At 35.5% G+C, this 8,091-nt stretch overlaps 1 pseudogene; it reads left to right on the forward strand.

Annotated features, from left to right (window-relative positions):
* Window positions 1-670: 670 nt before the first annotated feature.
* LOC102245371 overlaps window positions 671-8,091 on the forward strand; it is a 12,419-nt pseudogene continuing 4,998 nt past the window's right edge.

The raw sequence follows: 8,091 nt of genomic DNA on the forward strand, positions 1-8,091 counted from the left end.
GCCCCACACCACCCAAGTACTTCTGTTTACCTGTCAGGACTGGGGCATGCATTTACTAGACCTTTTCAGTATAAACTTTAAATTATAGAAATACATACAGAAAACTTTGTTGTGAGATGAAACTTTTCATATGTACTTCATTTTAATTACACAGATGTGTCATCATAAGTACAAACAGGTAAACTAACTAAGTTGTCAATTTTGAACATATATATTCGTAAAACCTACTTTCTAACCTAATGGCTTTTGGCTCTAGTGGCTAACTCCTTGCCTGAATTAGTATGTTATACCAAAGTTTTACTGTATTTATGTAATCGTTCAGGCATTGATTTTCATATCTAAGATTAATCTCTGACTTAAAGCATGAAGGCATAAAATATACAAGTTCTCAAAAACTTACAGTTTGGAAGAGAAAGCTGAGCCATTTTTCCACACCAACAAATTACTATTGTTTCTGTGGTAGAGTTGAATCCATGGAAATTGAATGAACATGTACAAAAAATCCTATGAGACAAAAATTTTTATGAGAAATTAGGTAATTGAATTCATACAAACAGCTAAGTTGGTCCACTGCTGGAGGAGGAGGAGGAAATGAGGAGGTTGGGTGACTGCTTAGTTAAATGCACAGCCCACCAACACCTGATGCAATTAGTGAATAAGCAAACCAACCATGTCTCACATGCAGAAGTTGTTGTGACCCACCCAGCTGGCCCAGCATATCCAACATCCAGAAGATCCCACGATGTTCTGTGGAAATATAGAGGTCTCTGAATCAACTTGAAGCACCTCAAGATGCACATGAATTTAGGCAACAGCTGCAACGGAAGCAGCAGCATCCTAACAAACTTGCCAAAAGAACAGAAAAGGTTATAAACAAATTGAGAGACAAAAAACATATATTGATTGATGCAGAAAAAGCATCAAATAAAATCCAATCCCCTACTTTGATGAAAACTCTTTTAAGGCCATAGATGACAAACCTACAGCCAACATCATACTAAAATGAGCATAAGCGAAACCATTTTCCCTAAGAACAAGACAAGGATAACTGATTTCACCACTCTTATTCAGCATAGTACTGGAAGTCCTAGCTGTAGTGATCAGACAGGAAGGAATAAAAGGCATCCAAATTGGAAAAGAAGAAGTAAAGCTGTCATACAGATGATATGATATCTTACATAGAAACCCTTAAGACTCCACTTAAAGACTACTAGATTTAATGAATGAATAATGACAACATAGCAGGATACAAAACTAATACCTAGAAATCTATGTCAATTTTATACACCAAAATGAAATCAGAGAAAGAGAAACTAAAAAATCCCATTTTCCATTGCAACAAAAAGATTCAGATACTGAGGAATAAAATTAACTAAGGAAGTAAAAGGCTTATACTCAGAAAATTACAGTACATTAAAAAAAGAGAGAGAGGAAGATATAAACAAGTGGAAGAATATACCGTGTCCATGGATTGGTAGAATCAACATCATTCAAATGTCCATACTACACAAAGCAGTCCTATAGATTCAATGCAATCCCTATTAAAATGGTATATTTCACAGATTTAGAACAAACAATCCAAAAATTTACGTGGAAACAAAAAAGATCACAAAGAGCCACAGCAATCTTGAGAGAGAAGAATATAGTAGTAGGGATTACAATATTAGATATTAAATTATACTACAAAGCCACTGTAATCAAAACAGTCACAAGAATAGGAATATAGATCAACGGAACATAAAGGAGAACCCAGAAATTGACCCAAACTATTATTCTCAATAATATTTGACAAAGGAGGCAAGAGCATACAATGGAGTAAAGAGCATATAATTGAGAAAAGACAGCCTCTTCAATAAATGATGTGGAGAAAATTGGACAGGTACATGCAAAAACAAAATGAAACTATATCACCAGCTTACACCATAAACAAGAATAAACTCAAATAGAAAAAAAGACTTAAGTGTAAGTCGTTAAACCATAAAATCTTAGAAGAATCCATAGGCAGCAAAATCTTGGACATCTCTCATAGCAATATGTTTGTGGATAGATCTCCAGGGCAAGAGAAACTAATGATAAAATAAACAAATAGGACTACATCAAAATAAAAAGCTTCTTAACAGCAAAAGAAACCATCAACAAAGTGAAAAGGGAGCCCCCTGCATGGCTGAACATATTTGCCAATGATACATCTTATAAAAGGTTAATATACAAATTAGATAAGGAGCTCATACAACTTAACAAAAGGAAGACAAACAAACCAATTTAAAAATGGACAAAGAACCTAAAAAGACACTTCTCCAAAGTTGACATACAGAAGGCTTAGAGACAAATAAAAAACTGTTCAAAGTTACTAATCATCAGAGAGATGCAAATGTAGATGACAATGAGGTATCACCTCACACCTGTCAGAATGACTACCATCAACAAACCAACAAATGACAAGTGCTGGCAAGGATGTGGAGAAAAGGGAACCCTAGTAACTGCTGGTGGGAATGCAGATTGGTGCAGCCACTATGGAAAATAGTATGGAGTTTCTTCAAAAAGTTAAAAACTGCACTGCTATTTGACCCAGTGATCCCACTTCTAGGAATATATCCTAAGAAACCCAAAACATGCATCAGAAGGAATGTATGCACGCCCTATGTTCATAGCAATGCAATTTACAATAGCTAAAATGTGGAAACAGCTCAAGTGCCCATCAGTAGATGAGTGGATTTAAAAGGCATGGTATATTAAAGCCATGGAATACTATGCAGCAGTATAAAAGAAGGAATTGTTATTCTTTGGGACAGCATGGAAGACCTGGAGAGTATTGTGTTAAGCATAATAAGCCAGTGAGAAAGATAAGTATCATATGTTCTCACTTATATGTGGAATCAAATGAACAAAATTAAATGATGAACAAAACAGACCCAAAACATAGAAGCATAGAATAGACTGATGAATCTCAGAGGGCAGGCTGGGGTAGGTGGTGGGGAGGGAGAGATTAACTGAGAAACTTAAAGGCATATATGCATAGCCATGGGCACAGACAATAGTCTGGTGAAGGCCAGGAAGTGGGGGTAGGGTGGTGGGAGTCGATGGGGCATAAGAAAAGGGGGACATCTATAATACTTTAACCAATGAAGATACATTAAATAATAAAAAGAGTTTGGATCTCTGCCCATCACTCCCACTGAACAGTGTCAAAGGAAAATGCAGAAGGATCACTTAGTTAACGCTGAGTTCACAGCACTGACAAACTTTCCGAAGGTCCAGGGGCAAGTTGATGAGAAATAGAAAGAGTTTGTTGCTCCCGTGGGAGCCAGTTCCAGAGAATCTGGTAGTTTCCCTGAGGAAGGCTCAGAAGAAAGGAATCTTATATCCTGGGAAAGCCAAATTCAACCTCAGGAGCAGGTGCAGAGTGAGGAAATTAGGGAGGACAACCTTTGCCTTTCTCATGAGAGTCTTCTCTTAGGCAATATGAAGCTGATATTATGGATATAAATGAGCTATTTAAAGATTTGTGAATGATAATTCATGAGCAAGGAAATGTGATAGATAGCATAGAAGGCAAAGTTGAAAGTGTAAGAGTGCATGTCCAACAAGCCAAACAGCAACTGTCACGGGCAGCAGAATATCAGAAAAAGGATTCTTACATGCTGCTGTGCGATGCACAGGCCATTAAAGAAATATAGAAACCTACAACTGGCTAGCAATGAAGAATGGAACAAAACTCTTAACCTTTATATTTTAAGTGACTATATTATAATTATTTTGATTTAGGTTTTAATTTGTATGTTGTGAACATGGATGCAGTTTCTGGTAATATAAAACAATGAGAATAATTTTTGAGCAACTTTTAAAAAGATTTGTCAGTTACAATTGATATCCAATATTGTTTTGGTTTCAGGTGTACAGCATGTTGATTGGGCACATGTATACCTTTTGAGGTGAACACCCCAATGGGTCTGGTACCCACCTGACAAGATGCATTGTTATTTGAGTATTGTTGACTATATTCTCTACCTGTGCTGTACTTTGCATCACCACAATTTTATTTACAACTGAATTTAAAGAACACCTTTTGGATAAAAGTTTTAAAATGTATAACATTTTTTTGTCACATGAAAACATTTTTAATTTGTTCCCTATCCCACACCATATATAAAATCCAATTGCAGATGAATTAAAAATTAAAATGCCAGAAACACAATTTAGAAAGGTTTAGAAAAAATACAAATATATTTAGTAAAATATTTTTAATATAAAATCATGAGTCATAAAGAAACATTAATAAATTTGACTGTGTTAAATTTTAAATATCTATTCTTGAAAGTATCAGGAAGGAAGTAAAAAGGAAATAACACAAACTTGAAAAAGATATTTGCAATAAACGGAATCAATAAAAATAACAGAACACAGAATGTGTTTTAAAAACACCAACAGTAGCCCTAATCGGTTTGGCTCAATGGATAGAGCATCGGCCTACAGACTCAAGGATCCCAGGTTTGATTCCAGTCAAGGGCATGTACCTTGGTTGCAGGCACATACCCAGTAGAAAGTGTGCAGGAGGCAGCTGATGGATGTTTCTAACTCTTTATCCATCTCAATTCCTCTCTGTAAAAAATCAATAAACTATATTTTAAAAAAAACAAAACCACCAACAGTCAAGAAGGAAAAGATAAATGACTCAAATAATAATAGTCATAAACAGGTACTTCATGGGATAGGAATTGAAATCCTATCTAATAAAGAGGAAATATGCTAATTGACATCACACCCTCACAAATGGAGGTGTCCACAGCCAAGAAAGAGGGGATATGCTAATTGACCTACACGCCCTCACAAGATTTCGGCACCAAGTACCTTCAGCCCCCCCTCATCTAGTTGGAGTCCCCCAGCCCCCTCAGCCCAACCTCAACCAGCCAGAGTCCCCCAGTTCCCCATTCCTGCCTCCTCCAGCCAGAGTTCCCTAGTCCCCTCTGCCTTGCTGGGGGGTGGCAGGCACTGTGCACCTCGTCCAGCCTCAGTCCCCCAGTCCCCTCAGCCCTGCCTCATCCAGCCTCAGTCCCTTGGTCCCATCAGCCCTGCCTCATCCAGCCTCAGATCCCAAGTCCCCTCAGCCCTGCAGGGGAGGGCAGTTGGGGACAATCATGGCAGCAGGGGAGCAGTTAGGCGTCAATCAGGCCGGAAGGTTAGCGGTTAGGGGCAATCAGGCAGGCAGGCAGGTGAGTGGTTAGGAGCTGGATTGTGAGAGGGATGTCCCAGAATTTCATGCACCAGGCCTCTAGTGCTTAATATAAAAATGTATAAACTTGTAGGCTGTTCTTCATTTCCATATAGAGGTAACCATTTTCTACCATTAAAAAAGGAATTACATTTTACAATTAACTCCCTTGCCTTTTTAATCAATGTTGATTTAATGCACTAATCTGAATACTCTGAAGATAATTATCTTAATTCATAATTTGCATTTTATCACATTCTTACACAGCACTTTGAAACTGAAGGCAATGTTTTATATGTCAAGCTATGAGACTTCAAATGGGAACAAATATAATATTGAGTAACTACGTAAATTGTAATTTGCACCCAAAATAATGATGATTTTAAAAATGGAAAACAAAAACAAATAAATTTAATTCTAATTTATAGTCTTAATTTGCAATATATTGTTACACAATGGACACATTATTAGGATGTATTAGCACAGTTAAGTGAAGAGGACAAATGGACAAAAATACCAATTTCACAGCTCTGAAAGTTGATTGAAAACTAATAATAATTTATAATTATTAATTATTGGGAAAGCTGCTAGAGATTCAGCTTAAAATAGAGCAAATTTGTGGTCTTCTTATCTAAGGCTGTTCCCATGTCTCCCCTACCACCCAAACTCAGCTCAGTGAGTAAGAATTATAATTTTTATAATTTTGGGAAGGCCACAAATATCAATGGTATTATTGACACAAGGGAAGACTTGATAAGCAGTGGAAGCAGTTGTCAAGTTGCCCACTACTAGTATTTTTCAGCTGAAAGTGCTGAATTTACTGCGTAATAAATGAGGGAAATTATCCTTTTCCTAGACCGAGGCTGTGTTCTCCATTGTGTCAGGCACAGTGCAGGCCATAAACATAACAGGAAGGTACTACTAGTAAAAGTAAGAGTGCAATAGAAGAGATCACATTAGCTTTCTGCATGTGCTTGACTGACGGGTGGAAAATTTGCACATGTGTGGAAGAAACAAAGATGATACAGTAAAAAATAAAAGCCAAAGTGGACTTGAGAATTGATTTCAAACTTATGAGCACTTTTCTACACACACACACACACACGAGTATATCAAATAGCAGAGTGTGAAAGCCATACTGATTCAATGTATTTGAATACATTTTTAAAAATCATTGGTTGTCTGCTAAGCCACGCATACACAAGGCTAATCTCTGGTAAGTAAGGCTAAATAGAAAAATAAATAATGAGAATTTTAAAAACTGAGTAAACACATTTCAAAAGAGAAGATTCTACACTAACAGTTTATTAAAGTTACAAAAAAATCTAAGAAAGATGCAGAATCCATATTAAGTATATTATATTATCAAAAATATGTACTTACCAAAAGGAGAAAACATGCAAAGAAACTAAAAAATGTCTTTTATACTTGATGGGGGGGATCAGTCAATAGAATCTAATTTTCACTGGGATAAGATGTCAGATTTATTAGAAAATATTTAAAAGTAGTTATTATAAATATATATTTGAAAGATACTATGTTTAAATAACTATATGAAAATATGAAAATAACAGAGGGTGAAAGCCATACTGATTCAATGTATTTGAATACATTTTTAAAAATCATTGGTTGTCTGCTAAACTATGCATACACAAGGCTAATCTCTGGTAAGTAAAGATAAACAGAGAAATAAATAATGAGAATTTTAAAAACGGGGTAAGCACACTTCAAAAGAGAATATTCTACACTAACAGTTTATTAAAGTTACAAAAAATCTAAGAAAGATGCAGAATCCATATTTAGTATATTATATTATAAAAAATATGTACTTACCGAAAATTAGAATCTAATTTTCACTGGGAGAAGATGTCAGATTTATTAGAAAATATTTTAAAGTAGTTATTATAAATATATATTAGAAAGATACTATGATTAAATAACTATATGAAAATATGATGGCAGCCTTGCCAGTGTGGCTCAGTTGGTTGTAGCATCATCCCATGTACTAGATGGTTGTGGGTTCAATTCCCAGCACATACCTCGGTTGTGGGTTTGAACCCCAGTTGGGGCACATATAGGAGGCAACTAATGGATGTATCTCTCATATAATATAGCAGATTGTCTTCACAAACTTTGACTAAATTCTAAAATAATCACTAACACCCATAATGAGATATTGGACTAGGTTAACATTAACAAATTCAGGTCGTTTAAAGACTCCAATATGAGACTAAAAATGTAAATGACAGTCAAAAAAACTATTTGCACTTATAAATTTTAAAAAGAGCTCATATAGCAAATATAACATTTCTAGGAAGGAAAATAACAGGCAGCACACAGGAGAAATCGTAGAGAGACATGAACAGGCACCTCTCATTCTCTCAATACATAATTCCATAATAACTACTGACCAGAAAGAAGTGTTCTATCCATTAGTAATCAGAAAAATGCCTACTTATGTCAAAATGATACTTTTATATAATGATCAGAATGTATAGCATTGAACATTCTGGCAGTACTAAATGTTGGATCATGGAATTTTTGGATAAAATGTGTATTTATGTAATAAACTAGAAAATGTTGGGATAATCTAATAAATTTGGCATATACATATATTTATGACTGTGTAATTTCATTCTGATCCGTAGAGGACAATAAATTTTAACTATCTACATATGCAATTATAATCATATAATTGTACTAGAGGCCCGATGCATGAAATTTGTCCAAGGGGTTCGGCCCTCACAGCCATGGCAGCTGCCTCGGCCCTCGCAGCCCCGTCTTTATCAGAAGGTCGTCCAGAAGGTCATTCAGCTATCCAGTCTAATTAGCATATTATGCTTTTATTATTATAGATTTATACATTATTATATTATTATAAA

The sequence above is a fragment of the Myotis brandtii genome, unplaced genomic scaffold (assembly GCF_000412655.1).
Source record: "Myotis brandtii unplaced genomic scaffold, ASM41265v1 scaffold6480, whole genome shotgun sequence".
NCBI classification, from domain to species: domain Eukaryota; kingdom Metazoa; phylum Chordata; class Mammalia; order Chiroptera; family Vespertilionidae; genus Myotis; species Myotis brandtii.